The sequence below is a fragment of the Macaca nemestrina genome, chromosome 14, assembly GCF_043159975.1.
Source record: "Macaca nemestrina isolate mMacNem1 chromosome 14, mMacNem.hap1, whole genome shotgun sequence".
NCBI classification, from domain to species: Eukaryota; Metazoa; Chordata; class Mammalia; order Primates; family Cercopithecidae; genus Macaca; species Macaca nemestrina.
Genome location: NC_092138.1, coordinates 67,034,151 through 67,054,705, shown reverse-complemented (window position 1 = coordinate 67,054,705; position 20,555 = coordinate 67,034,151). Strand labels below are relative to the sequence as shown.

General features: G+C 45.2%; 1 protein-coding gene across 4 annotated transcripts in view; it reads right to left on the bottom strand.

Annotated features, from left to right (window-relative positions):
* The window catches only part of LOC105477167 (FERM and PDZ domain containing 1), a 144,649-nt gene that overhangs the window by 71,371 nt on the left and 52,723 nt on the right, over nt 1-20,555 (bottom strand). The window contains exon 1 of one of the 4 annotated variants that reach the window (XM_011733544.3): nt 9,601-10,184. The exons of the other annotated variants lie outside the window; for them this stretch is intronic. The gene's annotated coding sequence lies outside the window, so the exon portion shown is untranslated. Of the gene's footprint in view, nt 1-9,600; nt 10,185-20,555 lie in introns of those variants that run through there. 4 annotated transcript variants of the gene reach the window in all.

Sequence of the window (20,555 nt, the reverse complement as noted above, 5' to 3'; positions counted from 1 at the left end):
TCACATGTTATATGATTCCATTTAGATGAAATATCAAGAATAGACAAGTCTGTATAAAGACAGAAAGCAGATTCGTGGTTGCCAGGGATTGGAGGAGAAGGAAATGGAGAATAACTGATGAATGGATTTGGGACTACTTTTTGGGGTGATGAAAAATTTCAGAACCAGGTAGTGGTAATAGTTGTATAACATTGTGAATGTACTTTATGCTGCTGATCTGTACCCTTTCACATGGTTTTAAATTGGTAAATTTAATGTTATATGTATTTTACCACAAAAAAGTACATAACCAAGCATGTCAAATACAGCCAAGACACCAAAAGATCCATCAGAAAAGGGTCCACAGACTTGGCAATTAGGACCTTCAGATAACACATTCTCCTCGATGCCTCCTGTTACTGTACAGCCGCACAAAGTAGCTGGGAGCCGGGCTAGAAGCCTCCTAGGGCCTTTCCAGCTCAGAGGTTATAAAATCTGGTGGTCTTTAGTGTTCCTTTGCCATAGTTCTTTTCCTCTCCATAGGCTTTTTCATTATTACAAATGCCCTGAATCTGTTAAAATTCTCTCGACAACCATCTGGGCATAATTCAACAAAATTGTAGAATGTGAATTCAAAGTCTAGATTTGTTTTTTTAATACTATCAAATGATTCATCTAATGTCATTACACACCAACTAATTTTTAACAGCCTCTGGGCATGTTTGATACCACACACACCAAAAACAAAACCCACAGCAACTACAGTACTTGGGAAATTCAGACTAAGGACTCCCAGAGTTCTAGCCCATATGAAGCTGCTTGCCACACTGGTGGGCTGAGATTTGACTCCACATTTCTGTGCCTGGGGAAGGAAGGCAGGATTATAAACCTATCACACTAATAAACAGTAACCACCACCACCACAGCACAAGCAACCAAGAATGGCTTGCAGGGCTGGGCCCAAGACATGCCTCGCAGAACTCTTGCCCATTACTACGACATCAAGACTGTCTTGACTTTGAGGTTCCTTCCCTGAAAGTCCTCACCCTTTTCATAGACCTACTGCTGGCCATGGGTTTGCAGGCCCCTAGACTCTGCATTTTTCAATTCCAGTCCCTGGACTCTAGACTCCACTTTACAGGTCTGCAGCCATCTCAAATCAAGGGATTTGGTCCAAAAGTAAATGCAATTCGTTCCATTAGATCCTCTTTCCACTGGGATCTGTGCTGGGTGTGGTAGAGGAGATCGAGATTAAGCAGACACAGCCCTTGCCCTTGGGGTGTTCATCGTGTTATAGAGAAGACAAGCCACCTAGAAAACTCCTAACCAATATAAGGCAGAGAGTGAGCCCCATAAGAATGGGCTGTCTAAAATGCTATAGGGAGTCTAGGAAGAGCTCCTGCCAACAGCAGGGCAGTGTGTGTCTTGCTCATCTCTGCACGGGGCTCAGGAACGGCTGATTGCTGTCAGGCGGCCAAGAACGCCAGGTGCCGCCTGCCAATCAGGACCCTATGCAAGGGTTCAGGCCAACGAGCCACTCTGGCTGTCTTAATTAAGCCCTAATTAAGCATTCTACCCGGAAACCTCTTCTCCCTCCTGTAGAGCTGCCCAGTTTACAGCAAACAATTCAGGGAGCCCGGTCAGCTGTTAGGAGGTGGCAGCCAGTAGGAGCGGCACCAACAGCTGTGAATGAATGCCGACTCGATTCAGAGATCGCCGAAAACCGCAGGACCCAGGAACTCAGAAATTCAGCCCTAATTAAGCACTCTGCCCTCTGTCTCTAACCTCAGTAGAGAAAAGTGTCCAGTTTGGGTCACCCCACTTTAAAAGTATATAGAGATGATCAGGGCTGGGAGTTCTGCCTAAGGAAAACAGGAAAACACTATGCAGTAAGATGCTTCCCAAGACACGAGCTCTAGGAATGAAAAGCAGAACAACTGGCCACAGAAGCATGTTTAGGTAAGTTACAGCATGTCTTCTTCCTTGAATTTCCAAAAAAGGAGAACCAGAAACCATGTAACGTTCCAGAAAAAGCCTTTGATTTAATGTAGAGTATAAACCATAGGCCATAAAGCCATATTTATGCTCTGGGTACAACTGTAAAAGTGATGCGGGGCACAGACAGGCAAGAACACAAAACAACAAGCTTGATCTGATGGATGCTAGGTTTAGGCTGCCAATTCTTTTTGTTTCTACTTTAATTCCCATTGTTACTGTTTGTGCAGCAATGATACCTCGTTTAAGGATCAGAGAGATGATCTCTCAGAAGAGAATCAAAGCTTTATGGGTTGAAGCAAAGGTTCCCCAGGGAGTGGCAACAGGACAGACCAACACACACCAGTTCGAGCAGCAGCAGGTGCACTCCTCATTTTGCCCTGGCACTGCACCCTGTGTGGCTCTCAGCAAGTCTCTTCTTCTAATACCTCCATTTCCACCTCTAGATCTAGAAGTATTCTAAGGCCCCTGCCACCTCCAAATTCATGATTCTGACTGGTGGAGAGGTCAGATCAGAGATCTAATCTATTCTCTCATGTGCAGGCACTGACCAGCCCACGCTGGGTCACACCTGTGGCACCTACATCATGAGCACCATTAAACACCCTACTCTCCCCACTTCCCAAGCCCAGAATCCAGGCACCCACCTGAGAGTCTGTGTACCCTCCCCCATATCCAACCACTTTCCAGCTCCTGTAAATGTGACCTCCTTAACATCTCTCAAGTTTCCACTTCTTTCCATCCCCACCACCATCACACACACATTCAGGCCGGCATGCCTTTTTTTTTTTTTCTTTTTTTTTTTGGACAGTCTCACTCTGTCACCTAGGCTGGAGTGCAGTGGCACGATCTCACCTCTCTGCAACCTCCATCTCCCAGTTTCAACTGATTCTTGTGCCTCAGCCACCCGAGTAGCTGGATTACAGGTGTGTGCCACTCCCCCGATTCATTTTTATATTTTTAGTGGAGATGGAGTTTCACCATGTTGGCCAAACTGGTCTCAAACTCCTGACTTAGAGTGATCCACTTGCCTCAGCCTCCCAAAGTGCTCAGATTATAGGCGTGAGCCACCATGCCTCACCATGATCTCTTTCTTATGTGGATCATTGTAGCACCTGGTCTCCCTGCCTTCAGTCTTGCTCTTCTTCCAGTCTATTCCACACACCACAGAGTAACCTTTCTCAAAGAGGAAAGTCTGACCTTGTCACTTTCCTGTATATAACTCTATAATGTCACCCCATAACTTTTAGGATCATTTTTTAGGGCCCATGATGTGAATTCTAAAGCCAGATCTCTTGGGCTCTGATATGGTTTGGTTTGGCTGGGTCCTCATTTAAATCTCAACTTGAATTGTATCTCCCAGAATTCCCACATGTTCTGGGAGGGACCCAGGGAGAGGTAATTGAATCATAGGGGCCAGTCTTTCCTGTGCTATTTTCATGATAGTGAATAAGTCTCACAAGATCTGATGGGTTTATCAGGGGTTTCCACTTTTGCTTCTTCCTCATTTGCTCTTGCCACCACGATGTAAGAAGTGCCTTTCGCCTCCTACCGTGATTCTGAGGCCTCACTAGCCATGTGGCACTGTAAGTCCAATTAAACCTCTTTTTCTTCCCAGTCTCAGGTATGTCTTTATCAGCAGCATGAAAACAGACTAATACAGTAAATTGGTACCAGTAGAGTGGGGTGTTGCTGAAAAGATACCCCAAAATGTGGAAGCGACTTTAGAACTGGGTAACAGGCAGAGGTTGAAACAGTTTGGAGGGCTCAGAAGAAGGCAGGAAAATGTGGGACAGTCTGGAACCTCCTAGAGACTTGTTGAATGGCTTTAACAAAAATGTTGATAGCAATATAAACAATAAGGTACAGGCTGAGGTGGTCTCAGATGGAGATGAGGAACTTATTGGGAACTGGAACAAAGGTGACTCTTGTTACGTTTTAGCAAAGAGACTGGCAGCATTTTGCCCCTGCCCTAGAGATTTGTGGAACTCTGAACTTGAGAGGGATGATTTAGGGTATCTGGCAGAAGAAATTTTTAAGCAGCAAAGCATTCAAAATGTGACTTGGGTACTGTTAAAGGCATTCCATTTTAAAAGGGAAACAGAGCACAAAAGTTCAGAAAATGTGCAGCCTGATGATGCAATAGAAAAGAAAAACCCATTTTCTGGAAGAAATTCAAGCCAACTTCAGAAATCTGTGTAAGTAGCAACCAGCCTAATGTTAATCCCCAAGACAACGGGAAAAATGTCTCCAGGCCATGTCAGAGACCTTCATGGCAGCACCTTCCATCACAGGCACAGAGGCTCAAGAGGAAAAAGTGGTTTCATGGGTTGGGCACAGGGTCCATGTGCTGTGTACAGCCTAGGGACTTGGTGTCCTGTGTCCCAGCTGCTCCAGCCATGGCTGGAAGGGTCCAATGTACAGCTTGGGCTGTGGCTTCAGAGGGTGGAAACCCCAAACCTTGCCAGCTTCCACATGGTGTTGAGACTGCAGGTGCACAGAAGTCAAGAATTGAGGTTTGGGAACCTTTACCTAGATTTCAGAAGATGTATGGAAATGCCTGGATGCCCAGGCAAAAGTTTGCTGCAGGGGTGGGGCCCTCATGGTGAACTTCTGCCAGGGCAGTGTGGAAGGAAAATGTGGGGTGGGAGCCTCCACACAGAGTCCCTACTGGGGCACTGCCTACTGGAGCTATGAGAAGAGGGCCACCATCCTCCAGACCCCAGAATGGTAGATCCACCAACAGTTTGCACCAGGAGCCTGGAAAAGCCACAGACACCCAATGCCAGCCCATGAAAGCAGCCAGGAGGGAGGCTACAAGCCACAGGGGTGGAGCTGCCCAAGACCATGGGAACCCACCTCTTGCATCAGTTTGACCTGCATGTGAGACCTGGAGTCAAAGGTGATCATTCTGGAGCTTTATAATTTGACTGCTCCGCTGGATTTCAGACTTGCATGGGACCTGTAACCCCTTTGTTTTAGCTAATTTCTCCCATTTGGAATGGCTGTATTTACCCAATACGTGTACCCCCATTGTATCTAGGAAGTAACTAGCTTGCTTTTGATTTTACAGGCTCATAGGCAGAAGGGACTTGCCTTGTCTCAGATGAGACTTTGGACTGTGGACCTTTGGGTTAATGTTGAAATGAATTAAGACTTTGGGGAACTGTTGGGAAGGCATGATGGTTTTGAAATGTGAGGATATGAGATTTGGAGGGGCCAAGGGCAGAATGATATGGTTTGGCTGTGTCCCCACTCAAATCTCAACTTGAATTTTATCTCCCAGAATTCCCACATGTTCTGGGAAGGACCTGGGGGAGGTAATTGAATCATGGGGGCTGGTCTTTCCCATGCTAGGCTCATGATAGGGAATAAGTCTCATGAGATCTGATGGGTTTACTGGGGGCTTCCGCTTCTGCATCCTCCTTATTTTCTCTTGCCTCTCGCCTCCTGCCATGATTCTGAGGCCTCCCCAGCCTGTGGAACTATAAGTCCAATTAAACTTCTTTTTCTTCCCAGTCTCAGGTATGTCTTTATCAGCAGGGTGAAAACAGACGAATACAGGCTCATATCTCAGCCATGCCACTTGCTAGATCTGTGACTATGGGCAGGTTACTTCACAATTTTGTGCTTTGGTTTTCCCACTTATAAGATGCAATAACAACAGTACCTGCCTCATAAGGTTGTTGTGAGAATTAATGAGGTAATGCATGTAAACAGCTTAGAACAGTACCAGGCATTTGATAAGCCCTTCGTAAGTGGTAGCTGCTGTTATAATTTACAGGACTTCAAGGACCTACCTGTGCAGGCCCCAGGAGAGAGGGGACTCTCCAGCCTCTTCACTTTCCTCTGTCTTACTGCTCTCCACTTCCCAAGAGGTTCCAGACCTAGTGAATCTCTTCCTTTTTTGTTCATGGCACGGAGCCTTTGCATGTGCTGTTTCATTGCCAGGTACACCCTTCCTGCTGCTGGCTTCCCTAGCTGACTTTTTAAACAGGTTTATTGAGATATGATTCACATAGCATACAATTCAATTTAAAATACACAATTCAATTTAAAGTACACAAGTCAATGGTTTTTAGTATATTTATGGAGCTGTGCAACCATCACCACAATCCATTTTGAAGCATTTTCATCACTCCAAAAAGAAACCTCATACTCATTAGCAGTCCACTTCCCCCCAGTTGTCTCCCTGCAAGCCTAGGCTAACTAACCTACCCCAATTGTTTTGTTTTTTTGTTTTGTTTTGTTTTTTGTTGTTGTTTTGAGATGGAGTCTTGCTCTGTCACCCAGGCTGGAGTGCAGTGGCACAATCTTGGATCATTACAACCTCTGCCTCCCAGGTTCAAGCGAGGCTCCTGCCTCAGCCTCCCAAGTAGCTGGGATTACAGGTGCCTGCCACCACGCCCGGCTAACTTTTGTATTTTCAGTAGAGATGGGGTTTCATCATGTTGGCCAGGATGGTCTCAAACTCCTGACCTCAGGTGATCCACCCACCTCAGCCTCCCAAATTGCTGGGATTACAGGAGTGAGCCACTGTGCCAGCCCCCAGTTAGTTTTCAGGTCTCAGTTTATACCCCACTTGTGAAGTTTTCTCTGACCTCTACTCTGGGTCAGTGCTTTCACAGTACCTAGTATCTTCCCTCTCTCAGACTATATTTGACTATTTACTTGTATATATCCCCTGCTAGAATATAAGTTCCACATTGAGCAGGGCCGTGGTTGTCTGATTCACCATGATTTTTCAGTGCCTAATAGATGTTCACTAAATACTGGCTGAATGACTAAAATCAATGGGGCGAATAAGCCAAAGCCAAGGCCCTATAAAGACAGCCCTACTGAAAAAATCAACAGTAACAGAGCCTTCTCTATACTACAAATACTAGAAGTCACAACATATTTAAAAATTCATGACATTCAAGTTTCCTACAACTATTCCCATTACAGCCACCGCTGAAATAAGGCACATCCTTGCAAAATGAGTTTGATTTAGGCACTTTAACAAAGTAAGTTCTTGAGTGAGAGGGAAAACAGCTCTGGAGGCTGAGTAGGAAAAGGCAAGAAAGAGCCTTTAGGTGTTCAATAGCCTTTAAGTGTTCAATACTTGTAGATTTTATGTGATCTAGCATTACCAGATCATTACTGGATAAAATGAATACGAATACATTTTGTTTAAAAGAAAATGTTCATAAGAAAAGAAGGAAGGAAGAAGTTAGTTCTGGAAGTTTCCTATAAACCCATTCTGTTAAGCAATTCTTATTTTCCTGCAGATTCCCCATTTTAATGTTACAGCTGCATTCCCCAGACAATAAACTATGTCCTGGATGCTTATTTCAAAATCCAGTGATCACCAGAAGAAAGGCAATTACCTCCCAATTAAACATTAAGACAATTTTTCAATCTATCCACAAATTGCTGCAAAACAGTTACAAAATAAAAACAACGAAAGTCTCCCTCTCACGCACTTCAATCTACTTCATAGGCTGATGGCAGATTAACTTTACTGAAAGCACAGCTTGGTCATACCTCCCCCTTATTCAAAACCCTTCAATGGCTCCCCATTGCCTTCAGGATAAAGAACAAACTCCTAAGTGAGTATTTGAAGATCCTTCTCCTTCTGACACTGACCTACTTACATGGCCTCATTTCTTTCTAATCATCTTCACATAACCCCCATCCTAACAAATTGCACTGAGCCTCCCGCCATGCTTTGATCTTTTTGCACCTTTGCCTAGAATGTTATTTACCCACACCCAAACTCTCAATGTCAAATTCCACCTCCTTTTAAGCTTCGTCTAAATGCTGCTGATTTCATGAAGTCCTCCCTGATGTCCCCCTCCCTCACACATGCTCTCTACCATCTCTAGGCTTCCGTAGCCCTTTTACTAAAGATGATTCTCCTGTATTTATCACTGGCTAGCTTGGATTACAGTTACTTTTGAACATATTGTCTACCTCCTGATAAATTCGAATACATCTCCCCCAGCACTTAACATGTGCCATGCAAATACAAGGTACAAAATATCTGCAGAATGAATGAATAAAATAACAAATAAATGATAGAAAACCCAGTATAATTACAGTTAGACACAGTCTAATTTATCAGTGTACTTAGAGAAGTAGCAAGTTTTAAACACAGAAAACATACCTCAGTGGTTGAGACATTTTTTTCTATCTGTAAACCTGTTTTTGTTGAAATTCCCTATTTATTTTCTTTCTTTTTTTTTTTTTTAAGATGATGTTTTGCTCTTGTTGCCCAGGCTGGAGTGCAATGGCGTGATCTCGGCTCACCGCAACATCTGCCTTCCGTGTTCAAGCGATTCTCCTGCCTCAGCCTCCCAAGTAGCTGGGATTACAGGCATACGCCACCACGCCCGGCTAATTTTGTATTTTTAGTAGAGTTGGGGTTTCTCCATGTTGGTCAGGTTGGTCTCGAACTCCCAAACCCAGGTGTTCCACCTGCCTCGGCCTCTCAAAGTGCTGGGACTACAGGAGTGAGCCACTGCGCGCCCAGCCTATTTACTTCCATTTTTGGCCCACCTATCTTTCAATCCTGCTAGGTGTGTGTGTATAGTAGTAATGCAGAGAAGCAGAGTAGAGAAAAGGGATCATAATTCAAAGCTGGCAGCAGCAAAAGAGAAACTCTCTCTTCAGTAAAGAAAACTCAGAATCCACAAAAGAGACAAAGTGAGTCACTGCCCTGGGTGTCAAACACATGGAGAGGATGACTTAAGCCATGGCAGGCAGTGATTCTGTAACTTCACTGCCTATCAGATCACCTGGAGGACTTGTTAAAACACAGGTTGCTGGGCCCCACCCCCAGAGTTTCTCTAGGTCTGGAGTGGGGCTAAGAGTTCGCATTTCTCACAAGCTCTCGACAGGTGGAGACCACACTTGAAGAATCCTCAATGCAGAGCATCAAAGGAATCAAGCGAGTCAAGGTCAAGGGATCAGCTGTGGCATAGGCATTTCTAAAACTGGAAGATTCATTTTAATTAAATTAAGACATACGGAAAAGTTAAATTAGGTAGTAATTTTTTTTCCCCTCTTCTCACTCACTTGTAATTCAGAGGCTAAATTCTACAGAGCTGACCAGAGAGGCATGGACAAGGAAGTTAGGGGACCTGGATCCAAGTCCTGATTCGGTCACTAGTTAGCTGTGTAACCAAAGATCGCTCATTACCCTCTCAGGACATCACTGCACCCATCTGAAACAGAGATTTATTCAATGTGAAAGTCTCTAGTCTGGGGTCTCACATCCTATGATCCCCCAATTTTGAAAACCTGTTGGCAAGTTAGTTCCAAAAGTATTTAATGATTATCCTATTTATATATATAATGGTTAAGGATGCTGCCTTTTGAAAACACAAAACAAATGTGAGAAATAATTACCGGTTAAATTTGAGAAGAACCCATAATAAATAAATTGCAATTATGAAGACTGAAAGAATCTTACTCAAACAGGTTTCATAAAGGGTAAGTGCTAAAGAACAAATATACCATGGAAATAGATTTTTTAAAGATATGGAGAAGATATCACAATTGAAAAGAACCAAAACAATTCCCTTTCCAAGAACAGTCTAGAGAAAGCAGCACACATTACAGAATGAGCAAACACCAACTTACCAGTGGCGCAGAGCTGAAGGGACTCTTCCACGGAAAGAAATCCACACCTCTTCCCCCTGCTGGTACCTCCCCTCCATCCCAGGACACTGCTCCCGGGCCTCCCAGCACACAGCTATTTTTAAAGATAAAAGGCCACATTCCCAACATTGCGGCCACAAGAATGTGAATATCAAATGACCTTCCCATAGCTCATCGATAAGCCCAAGTAAAACTGACTGCCAGGCCATGTGGGCAAAGTTGGGTGGTATCTCTGTGGCACAGGCCCCCTCCTCACAGGACCATGACCCTCCTCATCTGCGGATACTGGGCAGCTGCGGCTATGCCTCTCAACAAGTCTGGCTTCTCCTTTCAGCACGACAGGCACAGAAGTCCTGCAGATGCCATTCTCATCCTCAAGACCTCAACCACTTGAGCCAGTTGAGAGAGGAAACCCTAGAGGTCCTTGATTGGCAAACTGGCTTCCTCTGTGCCAAGGGCAACACAGAAGATGACACGCAAGGTCTCAGGATGCATCCATTTTATAGTTGCAGAGTTTATTCTGTGCCACATAATTCTTGGTCTCCTGCTAGTTCTGCCCAGTCGTGTTCAGTTAAATTTAATAGCAATGGCATTAGCTCACTAAGCCTCACAGCAACCCAGGGAGGTAGGTCACCCCCAAGCACATTATCCCCCCTTAACAGATGGGGAAATGACGCCACAGGAAGATTAAATAACCTGTCCAGGCTCACACAGCCTGCCACAGGTGGAGCACAGGATGATCTCAGCCCCCGTGCCAGCTCATGGACAAAGAATACTCTGGATAAAGCCCTTTGCAATTTTAGGATCCCATGCAGTGTGGGTGGTGTGCATTACAGAGGTTGAAAAAGAAATAAGCACAGGGGTAACCTTCTTTTTTTCTTCTTCTTTTTTTGAGACAGAGTCTCCCTCTGTCACCCAGGTTGAAGTGCGGTGGCGCGATCTCGTCTCATTGCAACCTCTACCTCTGCCTCCTGGGTTCAAGTAATTCTTGTTCCTCAGCCTCCCAAGCAGCTGAGATTACAGGTGTGTGCCACCACACCTGGCTAAGTTTGTTTTTTTTTTTTTTTAACTTTTTAGTAGAGATGGGGTCTCACCATGTTGGCCAGGTTGGTCCTGAACTCTTGACCTCAAGCAATCTGCCTGCTTCAGCCTCCCAAAGTGCTGCGATAACAGGAGTGAGCCATCATGGCCAGCCCAGGGGTAACCTTAAAACTGCTTCAGGCTAGGCACAGTGGCTCACGTCTGTAATCCCAGCACTTTGGGAGGCTGAGGTGGGCAGATCGCTAGAGGTCAGGAGTTCTAGACCAGCCTGGCCAACATGGTGAGACCCTGTCTCTACTAAAAATACAAGAAAGCAGCTGGGCTTGATGGTGCACACCTGTGGTCCCAGCTACTTGGGAAGCTGAGGTTGCAGGATCGCTTGAGCTCAGGGGAGTGACAGTTGCAGTAAGCCAAGATCAGGCCACTGCACTCCAGTCTGGGTGACACAGCAAGACCCTGTCGCAAAAAAACAAAACAAAAACAAAACAAAACAAAACAAAAAAACCATGCTCCAATTGTCTCTCTTTTCCTATGTCTCCCCAAAATACCATAAGAGAGGAGTACTGTTTAATACACAGCTATGAACTGAAAGATGGTATGGGCACTGATGCAAGGTAAGGACAGAACCGACTGGGAGGCAGCAAAGGGCCTTAGTGAAGAAGGATCAAAGGAGAGGGGAGGCCAAGTAGGGTTCTATCAGTGACTCTGTACCTCAGAAGGCTAAGCACAAACTGGTGACTGCCAGCCTGAAATTATGCCCATTTCATTCCTTTATGCATTGAGCACTTGCACATCTCTTCAGTCAAGAAGCTTGAAAAGTCATCAAGGAGTGCACATAAATCACTAAAATACAAGTAAAAAAGAGTAAGGACCAGTGCAGAGAGGCTAGTAGAATGCCTGGGAGTTTGATGGTAGGAGATCCCCTCCAGCTGTGGATAAAGTAGAGTGAGCTATCAGAGAAGGCTTTGTGCAGGAGGTGAGCAGAGCATGAAGGACAGGAAAGTAAGACCTGCAGGGGTAGGGAGAAAGGCAATGGGGGCAGCACCTGGGGAAGGGCATAAAGTGCACAGAAGGAAGATGGCACTGGGCTACCCTGAAGACCAAAGGTTCAGCTTAGGATGAAGACGATGAGGCATAAAAGGTATGTGAAGTAGGGCGGAGGTATCGGGGTACAAGTGGCAGGTGGAAGAAGCCAGATCACCAAAGGCCCTAAGTGTGGGACTAAGGACATTTACATTTCGCTCCTAGCCGCAGTAGTCAGCACTGTGCCTTGCTCACAGTAGACACTCGATAAGTGTTAGGGGGGCAAAATGCAGGAAGGCAATTTCATTTCTGAGTAATGCAGAACAACTGTGAAGAAGATGCCCAAAAAATGTCCCCATTTTCTTTTACCAATTGATATCTAGTCAGGAGAACTCCTACTACCTACCTAAAATTTGCTATGTTCTGCCCCACACGGAGACCGGGGAATACTTGCCATCAGCTTCTCACCCAAGAACACTGTGAAAATTAACGATGAGGTAATGTCTGAAACGCTCAGAGCTCTTTGGAGATGTGTGGCAAAAGGCATCACTATCTTTAATATTTAAAGAGATTCTACCCAGCTCTGATCTCTTTTTCTGCAGACTAATGTTACGTCCACAGGATAAGGTGATGCCAGATTGGCCCCTAAATAAACCTCTCCAACAGACGGTGCCAACACAGGTGCATACTCCTGAGCCCCTCACATGTGGCTGATGGGGTCCGGAACCATAAGGCAGGAGTGGTTTCTGACCACCCCAACATTGCCAAAGAATTCAGGAGCAAAGTGCATTAGGTAGAAAGTGATCTTCTGTGGGACCCCACTTTTAAGCATGAGAAAGCCCAGTGAAGACTTCAAGGGGAATCATTTTAGCAAAACCCACATCCTAAGCCAGTTAACATTTTTAGGTCTAACACAGTGCCCAAGAAAGGAAGAAATAAGAATAGCTCCCTGGGCTCAATTACAAATGGAGTGGAAAAAATAATTTCAAAAGTTCAAGGGGAAAAAAAATCAATCTATTTCCTTCTCCCAAAGCTTTCACTTCTATAAATATACTCACACAAATGGACCTAAGACCACTCTTCCTTCTGAAAACACTACCTGTCTGGAATTTGCAAGATAAATGATGTGCCCATTTAGTTTTCCACCTAGTGATGCTCAAACAATGCTCTCCAAAAGCTTCTCTCTTTTTCTTAATTGACACTTGCTTCCCCTCTCTTATAAACGTAATACATGTGGCTGGTAGAAAATTTTGAAAGTTTTCTTTTTTAGAGAGAAGATAATAAAAATTGTCCACTAAAAGCTGTAAGTTGCTAATTACCCTTCTAGTCTTTTTGTGTGAAAAGACACATTTTCAACATAATTGGGAACTTACCATATATGCTGGTTTCTAAACTGAAAAACACACTGTAAACACTTCCCTGTGTCTTTATTATTCTACAACATTATTTTTTATTTGCCATAGATAAGAGTGCCATTTTTAAAGCTGAGCCCCTATTGCTAGATATTTGGTTTATTTTCGATGTCTGCATTACAAATACGTGGAGATAAACATCTCTGATAGTACATCTGTAATTATTCTCGTAGGATAAATTCCTAGGAATGGCACTGCTGGGTGAAAGACTATACAAGTTTTTAATGATTTTGATATAGCCAAATGGCCCCCCACAAGGCTATCCCAATTATGCTCTCTCAGTCAGTAGAAAATTACTTCCCCCAATTACTCAGTCACCCCTAATTTATTAGATTTATAAGGGGGCTTCTGTTTGCAGTTCTTTTCCTTGCTTTCATTGCTGATTTTATTTGTAGTTCTTTGATTATTCCAGAGTCAGGTTTTTCCCCGAATGTTTCATGTCTGTAGTATATCTTAGAGAATATTTTTATTGTGTGCTTCTATTCATCAAAAAGTCGATGTCCTTGGATGAAGCTGGAAGCCATCCTCCAGAAAACTAACACAGGAAAAGAAAACCAAACACCGCATGTTCTCACTCATAAGTGGGAGTTAAACAATGAGAACACATGGACACAGGGAGGAGAACAACACACACTGGGGCCTGTGGGGGGTGGGGTGAGGGGAGGGAGAGCATCGGGACAAATAGCTAATGCATGTGGGGCTTACAACCTAGGTAATGGGTGGATAAGTGCAGCGAACCACTATGGCACACGTATACCTATGTAACAAACTCGCACATTCTCCACATGTATCCCGGAACTTAAAGTAAAAGTAAATAAATAAATAAAAGTCAATGTCCTACACTCCCTCCAGAGGGTATCTCCCCCACCCCACCACCAAGAGCAGCCCAGTGGTCTCCCTGCTCTGAATCTGTCACCCACATTTTCATCTCAGTGCCTTCCACTCCTCTCCCAGGAAACATTTCACAGTTCCAGCAGGTGAGTCAGACACAGAACTTAATAACCAGTCATTTATTCAGTTATTCATTTATTCAGGTGATATCTCTTGGGCGTCTGTCATGCTCCAGGTACCAAACTAAAACAGAAGTACAGTCAGCCCTTCCTATCTGTGGCTTCCACATCCATGGATTCAACCAACCTTGAACGGAAAATATTTGGGGAAAAGGTGTATGGTTGTGCCTCTACTGAACATGTACAGACTTTTTCTTGTCATTATTCCCTAAACAATGCAGTATAACAACTATTTACATAGCATTTACACTCTATTAAGTATTATAAGTAACCTGCAGATAATTTGAAGTATACAAGAGGATATGCATAGGTTATATGCAAACATCACACTATTTTATATGAAGGACTTGAGCATCCATGGATTTTGTTATCTGCAGTGGGGTCCTGGAACCAATCGCCTGTGGGATTCTGAAGGATGACTGTATAAACAAAACACTATGAGAAGCCAGGAGAGGCAAAGTCATGAGGTCAAAACAGCAGAACAACACCAGAATTGAAAAATAACTAGGAGTTTTACTGGTAGATGGAGTGGGGCAGTGGAGAGGCTAAGCAAAGGGAATAGCACAAGCAAAAATCCAGGCCTGCTAGAGCCTTGTGCATTGAATAAATGTTTTCATTATTAAGGCACGAGAACAACGAGTTGAGGATGAGACTGGAAAGTTAGCTCAAGCCGAATACCCATGCTAAGTTCACCTGCTGATCGGCCCCCTCCCCCTGCATCTCCACTCTGGCATGCAATCCCCACCTGGTGCATCTCCAATGCAGACTCCTCCAAAAGACTTCCTGGAGAATCATCTTCAGCATCCATCTATCCAGATCTCTCAGCCTGGGGCAGAAATCCTGGCACTCACACCAATTTACTCAGCAATCCCCAATGAACAGATCATTCTGTTCACTGACTCTTGGGTATCAGATTTATTAGTCCAGCTAGAAAAGAAATTTCTGGCTAATGATGTCTCTCATACCCCTAGGCTGTCAACACTAGGCTAAACTTCTAAGGGGCAATCAATAAAAGCCTATGGAATCTAAACAAATTAAATTGGGCAGACTAAATACAAAAGAGGGATGAGTATGCACAGGTTGTATGCATCTAACTGTCACCCAGACAGCTAGGAAAATTGAAACTGTCTTTGAAAATCAGCTTCTGAACACAATCATGGCAAAAGATAGATTAATTCTCTTTACACATGTGATTCTGCATCTTCCCAGACATTTCTCAGGCACACAAACAGTACTTGTTAAACTGAGCTGCGTGTCCCAAGAGCTTCTGTACATAAAGGTCAATCTATTCTGAAGACTTGGATACTTTTTTTTTCTTTCCAGGAAGGCAGGAGACTAAGAGAGGAAAGAAGGTCCCTCACATAGGTCATCTCTGCTGGGATTTTCCATACTGATAATTCCAATTCAAAGCAAAAAATCCTAGTGCCACATGGGAGGCCCTGGTCTCCATCATTCATGTTTTTATGCAGTGACAAACATTTCTAGACAGCTCCTCCCTGAGGGCAATGGGCCCATACATTGATCAAGTGGCTAGGCTCTCCCTGTTCCGGTTCGGATCCCTCAGTCCTGTATTCATCCCCTACCATAGCATTCATGATGCTGACTTCTTATTTGTCCCCACACTAGGTTGTGACCTTTATAAGGCCAAGGACTGTAACTCCATCTGTATTTGCTCTGGGGCCTAGAACATCACTTTCCAAATAATGAATGGCCATGGTTTGAATATATCCCCCAAAGTTCATGTGCTGAAACTGTGATCCCCAAAATGGCAGTGATGGGAGGTGGGGCCTAATAGGGGATGTTTGGAACATGGGAGCACCACCCTCATGAACAGACTAATGCTGTTACTGCGGGAGTGGATTTATTATTGTGGGATTGCGTTCACTCCTCTTGCCCGCTCTTTGCCCTTCTGCCATGGAATGACACAGCAAGAAGGCTCATGAAAGATACGGGCCTCTTGATTTGGACTTCTCTGCCTCCAGAACCACAACCAATAAATCTTTATTTATTATAAATGCCCAGTCTGTGGTATTCTGTTATAGCGAAATGGAAGTGAGGGCAATCTGGCTGTGACATCTGTCACCCCACTAGTCACCAGGGTTGATTCGGCTGATCTGGCTGGCTAGGCAGATGTCCCCTTCCTCCCTCACCATTCCATGTGCATCCTTCCCAAAGCTGCGTGCTTGGGCAAAGAGGACGACCATCCCTGATAGAGGAGGACTGGTCTTCAGTCAAGGGTATACCAGTAGCTGTGCTCCCCTGCTAGAACCTCCAAACAAGCTGTTATAGCAACACAAAACAGTCTAAGACATGGATTATCTATCTATGTCGTGAAATTAAATGTAGTGTCGAAGCTGTAGAGGACCTTGGATATAACCTAGTCCACAGATAGGAAACTGAGGCCCAGACAAGGGGAAGCAACCTTCAAATTCACACAGAGAGGTGGTGGTAGTTTGCAGGTGGAAGAGAATAAGAAACAAAGATGTCAGGAATGCTGTAAGCTTGAGGAATTAGGACACTGGGGGGCTTTATGAAATTTGGAAAGGATGATAACTTGAGGCAAAATTAAACTTTGTTCCAGACAGCCTCTAACACATAGAACCAGTTTTATGTCTCTTCTCCATGACAGCCCTTCAGATAATATAAAAAGAATATTAACATTTATTGAATATTTACCGTGTGTAAGTGGAAAACAGGGACCATTATATATTCCCTGTATCTTCTTTTCTGTAAGTTTAACATGCACAGATAATCAATTAAGAAAGCAAGTAAACAACGGGCCTCAGATCATGCAGCTGGTAAACTCAGGCCTGATGGAGTCACCTGGGTGCTTCCCCCTGCACCCTCCTGCCTCTGTGGCTCTAGTACTAAGACTACAAAGCACCAAGAAGAGCCAGCTGGCCCCAGTAAGCAAGTTCCCAGGTCAGTTTGGCCATGTCCCAGAACAACAGGCAGCAGTTCCAGGGGCTGGACATTAGGTCCACAGCCTCCCCATCGTTTCAAAGTGCAGAGAGGGGGCACCACCCCTCTGAGTCTCTGCTAGCACTTGGCTGATACAGCAAACCAACTCCAGGAGAGAATATAAGATGGAGAAACACAGAGGCCCACATATGCTCTTGACTTAGCCAGGACACTACTGATGACTGTAGAGACCAATGAAGACACCTGGGAGCCAGATGCAGCTAAGGAAGTTGTCATAGTCATGCATTCATTCATTTTATCAGTCAACACTGTACCCCTCAAGCCTCATTCCGGGCTCTGTATTGAATGAGCAGCAAGGCTCAGTCCCTGCCCAGGAAGCTCATAGTCAAGTGCGGAAAGTTACACAGCAACACCCCATGAGCACACAGTCTGGGGAGTATTGCCTTGCAGAAATGAGGGGGCAGGAGGGAAGGCTCCCTCAGTCTGGAAAAGATATCCCAGACAAAGTGTTATATTTTGGTGTGGGGATATTTTGAAGTGGCTACACCAAACAAGCCTTGTCAAAATGGAAAATCACTGTTCTTTAAACCCAGCAAGAGAAATGAGAAGTGGAGATCTCTAAGCAGTGCAGTCTGAATATCTTCCTTACTAGATGGTCCTTAAGGTCCCTGTCACACCTGAGCTTCTTCCAGTGCAGCTCCATTGGATGATGACCAGGAAGGGGGCCACCTGAGGTCAACTTTGGATATACTGTTCTATCCATCTTTCTCTTCTTTATCTCTTAGTCACCCATTAGGGCTCGGTTCAAATGCCAGTCCCTCCCAGAAGCCCTCCTAGATCTCCCTGCAAGGCATGGCCAGCCCTTGCTAGGTTCCCAAGGGTCTCTGCAAAGCACAGTACCCTGCCCAGCACTGACTTACTTCCAGCCGCGGGTGGGGCAGGGGCTGTCTGATTCATCTCTCTCCTCCCTCCCCACCTCTCCTCCCCAGCCCCCAGCCCCACACAGGCCTTTCTTAGCAAAGCACATTGAAATGAGTGGAGCATCTAGGAGGATGCCATCAGACAGGAATCCTGGGGGCAGCAATGAGCAGAGAGTCTGGAGCTGCTCAGTATCCAGACCCTGCCAGGCCACTACCCTCCCCCTGCTTTCCCTCAGCTCCACTACCAGCTTCACCAGACCCAGCTCTTCTGCTTGCCCCTCGGCACTTTTTTTTTCCCCAGTGCTTGAAAAGTCAACTGCAAAGAAAGCAGCACACTCCCTTTGTGGAGAAAAGCACGTTTTAGTGGGAGTTGCATTTGGAGAGCCCAGAAACCAGCAGCAGATTGGAGATCACACTTAAAGGACCATGGAACTTCTGAAACAGGCTAGTTGTAGGGCAAGAAGATGATACTACTACGCTCTTACAGCGTTGCTAAGGAGCATTTCCTGATTTTTTACAGAGTATTTGGGCACTGAGAATATAAATAATTTCCCTCAAATTCAGTGACCCAATCTCAGTCTAAATTAGGGGGAAAATGTGTCCCTTCTTTGTACAGAGCACATTCACTGTGGGATCTTCCCTAAGTCTAAGAACCAGCAATGAATATTTTAATAGCCACAGCTTCTCCTTCCCACTGACAAAGCCTCCACTGACTAGCCACAGCATGCTGGTAGAAATGAGGGTATGCACCAGGAAGACCTGAGCTTTCTCCTAGGCAGCCTAATCCCCGAGGGCCCCACCCACATCTGTACAAGAAGAGTGACTGGAAAAGCCCTGGCACCCTTCAGAGCAGCAGCCAGGATGCTGAAAGAAGGAGGAGACAGAAGACATGTGGCCTGAGGATCTGAGGCCAGTGACCCTGGAGAGCTGGGTTCAAATACAATAGAAACAAAAGGGAGTTGCAAAAGTAGAGGCAGTAGAGAGCCCACGGTTGAATGGCGGCCACCCTAAAAAGATATCCAAGTCTTGGCTGGATGTAGTAGCTCACACCTGTAATCCCAGCACTTTGGGAGGCTGGCGCAGGAGGATTGCTTAAGCTCAGGAGTTCCAGATCAGTCTGAGAAACATAGCAAGGCCTCATCTCTATTAAAAATAAAATTTAAAAATTAGCCAGTTGGTGTGCGCCTATAGTCCCAGCAATTGAGAAGGCTGAGGTGAGAGGATCACTTGAGCCCAGGAGATCAGCACTGCAGTGAGCTTGATCATGCCACTGAACTCCAGCCTGGGTGACAGAGCGAGCTCCAGTCTCAAAAAAAAAAAAAAAAAAAAATTCCAAGTCCCAATCCCAGGAACCTATAAATGTGATCTTATTTGAAAAAAGGATTTTTACACCTGTAATTAAATTAATGGTCTTTAGATGAGGTGCTTATCTTTGGATTATCCAGGTGGACCCTAAATCTCGACAAGTGTCCTTATAAGAGTGAAACAAGGATTTGAAACAGACAGGAGGAGACAATGTGACCAGGGAGGCAGAGACTGGAGTGAGGCAGCCACAAGAAATGCCAGTGGCCACCAGAAGCTGGAAGTGACAAAGGAAGGATTCCCCTTAGAGACTCCAGTGGGAGAGCAGCACTACCAACATCTCGATTTTGTACTTCTGGCCTCCAGAACTGTTAAAGGACACAGTTCTGCTGTTTCAAGCCAAGATTGTGATGATTTGTTACAGCATCCACAGGAAAAACTACAGCACCTAAGAAGTAGTCAGACAGATGAGGGATCTGAGTCCCAGAGAGGGGGCTAACTCACCTGGGGCCACCCCACGTCAACCACTGGGCCAGGACACTCGGGGCTCTCTGACACCAAAGAGCATGCAGTTCCCTAGTGGCCCAGTGCAGAGCCCAGTAGGAGGACCCACCGGGCGCTAACTGGCCTCAGGCTGTGCTAACGCAAATACAGACTCTGAAGTGAGGCTGCAGTGGGCTTGCTCCTCTCTGGGAGGATCAGACCCTCACCTGCACAGCTGTGTCCCATTCTTAGCTTTTCAGGGGGCCAGACAAAGTGGGTATTCTGCCTGAAGAAGTGAAGATGTGGGCGCCTGATCCCTGTCTCTGAAGGTCCAAGTGGCCTAACTAGCTGTCATAGGGAGGAAGAAATGGATTTTTTGTGTGGGGCTTCAAAGAGCAGGATCCGGGCCAATGGGGCAAACATTGCCCAGAGGAAGATTTTTGGCTTGAAATAATGAAGAACTTTGTAATAACCAGAGCCAACGGAGGATGGAATAGGAGGGTGGTGGGCGTTGGCAGGTCCAAGCAGAGGGAGGCTGGGTATGCTAGGGGAATTCCTGTACCACACAAAGGCTGTACTTGATCATCTCCGGAGCTGGCGGTCTTGTTTGAGGGTCTATGACTGGTAGCTAAAATATCTGGAAACATATATGTGAATCTAGGTTTTCAGCACATAAACAAGGCACACTCTCACTAAGACACTTATTACACAGCTTTTGCAAAGAGCTAAGTACTGAAAATAACCAGGAATGAGCTTGAGAAAGAGACCATCTATTCTTCCATCTCCTATACACAAAACGTCCCTCACCCCAGGGGGTAAGAAAG